Source organism: Physeter macrocephalus, chromosome 14 (genome assembly GCF_002837175.3).
Source record: "Physeter macrocephalus isolate SW-GA chromosome 14, ASM283717v5, whole genome shotgun sequence".
Classification (NCBI taxonomy): Eukaryota; Metazoa; Chordata; class Mammalia; order Artiodactyla; family Physeteridae; genus Physeter; species Physeter macrocephalus.
The window spans coordinates 74,800,923-74,803,354 of record NC_041227.1 but is presented as its reverse complement, the minus strand read 5'-3'; positions in this window follow the sequence as shown (position 1 = coordinate 74,803,354).

Below are 2,432 nucleotides of genomic sequence, written 5' to 3'. Positions count from 1 at the left end.
AAAAGAATTGAGGACAGTCTCAGAGACCTCTGGGACAACATTAAACACACCAACATTCGAATTATAGGGGTCTCAGAAGAAGAAGAGAAAGAGAAAGTGTCTGAGAAAATATATGAAGAGATTATAGTCGAAAACTTCCCTAACATGGGAAAGGAAATCGCCACCCAAGTCCAGGAAGCACAGAGTCCCATACAGGATAAACCCAAGGAGAAACACACCAAGACACATATTAATCAAAATAACAAAAATTAAATACAAAGAAAAGATATTAAAAACAGCAAGGGAAAAGCAACAAAAAACATACAAGGGAATCCCCATAAGGTTATCAGCTGATTTTTCACCAGAAACTCTGTAGGCCAGAAGGGAGTGGCAGGACATATTTAAAGTGATGAAAGGGTAAAACCCACAACCAAGATTACTCTACCCAGCAAGGGTCTCATTCAGATTTGATGGAGAAATCAAAAGCTTTACAGACAAGCAAAAGCTAAGAGAATTCAGCACCACCAAAACAACTCTACAACAAATGCTAAAGGAACGTCTCTCAGTGGGAAACACAAGAGAAGAAAAAGACCCACATAAACAAACCCAAAACAATTAAGAAAATGGTAATAGAAATATACATATCAATAATTACCTTGAATGTAAATGGATTAAATGCTCCAACCAAAAGACACAGACTGGCTGAATGGATACAAAAACAAGACCCGTACATATGCTGTCTACAAGAGACCCACTTCAGACCTAAGGACACATACAGACTGAAAATGAGGGGATGGAAAAATATATTCCATGCAAATGGAAATCAAAAGAAAGATGAAGGGGACTTCCCAGGTGGCACAGTGGTTAAGAATCCACCTGCCAATGCAGGGGACACAGGTTCAATCCCTGGTTCAGGAAGATCCCACATGCCACAGAGCAACTAAGCCTGTGTGCCACAACTACTGAGCCTGCATGTCACAACTACTAAGCCCGTGCACCACAACTACTGAGACTGCACTCTAGAGTCCATGAGACACAACTACTGAGCGCATGTGCCACAACTACTGAAGCCCATGTGCCTAGAGCCCATGCTCCACAACAAGAGAAGCCACCACAATGAGAAGCAATTGCGCTGCAACAAAGAGTAGCCCCTGCTCACTGCAACTAGAGAAAGCCCGTGGGCAGCAACGAAGACCCAACACAGCCAAAAATAAATAAATAAAATAAAATAAATTAATTAAAAAAAAAGCTGGAGCAGCAAAACTCATATCAGATAAAACAGGCTTTAAAATAAAGACTGTTATAAGAGATAAGGAAGGACACTACATAATGATCAAGGGATCAATCCAAGAAGAAGATATAACAATTATAAATATTTACGCACCCAACGTAGGAGCACCTCAATACATAAGGCAAATGCTAACAGCCATAAAAGGGGAAATCGACAGTAACACAATAATAGTGGGGGACTTTAACACCCCACTTACACCAATGGGCAGATCATCCAGACAGAAAAGAAATAAGGAAACACGAGCTTTAAATGACACAATAGACCAGATAGATTTAAATGATATTTATAGGTCATTCCACCAGAAAGAGGCAGAATAACACTTTCTTCTCAAGTGCACATGGAACATTCTCCAGGATAGATCACATCTTGGTTCAGAAATCAAGCCTCAGAAAATTGAAATCATATCTAGCATCTTTTCTGACCACGATGCTATGAGACTGGAAATCAATCACAGGAAAAAAACTGTAAAAAACAAACTCATAGAGGCTAAACAGTGCACTGCTCAATAACCAAGAGATCACTGAAGAAATCAAAGAGGAAAATTTAAAATACATAGAAACAAAGGACAATGAAAACACGATGACCCAAAACCTATGGGACACAGCAAAAGCAGTTCTAAGAGAGAAATTTATAGCAATACAATCCTACCTCAAGAAACAAGAAAAATCTCAAATAAACAATCTAACCTTACACCTAAAGCAGCTAGAGAAAGAAGAACAAAAAACCCCAAAGTTAGTAGAAGGAAAGAAATCATAAAGATCAAAATAGAAACAAAGAAAACAATAGCAAAGATCAATAAAACTAAAAGCTGGTTCTTTGAGAAGATAAACAAAATTGATAAAGCTTTAGCCAGACTCATGAAGAAAAAAGGGGAGAGGACTCACATCAATAAAATTAGAAATGAAAAAGGAGAAATTACAACTGACACTGCAGAAATACAAAGGATCATAAGAGACTACTACAAACAGCTATATGACAATAAAATGGACAACCTGGAAGAAATGGACAAATCTTGGAAAGGTACAACTTTCCAAAACTGAACCAGGAAAAATTAGAAAATATAAACAGACCAATCACAAGTAATGAAATTGAAACTGTAGTTAAAAATCTTCCAACAAACAAAAGTCCAGAACCAGGTGGCTTCACAGGTGAATTCTGTTAA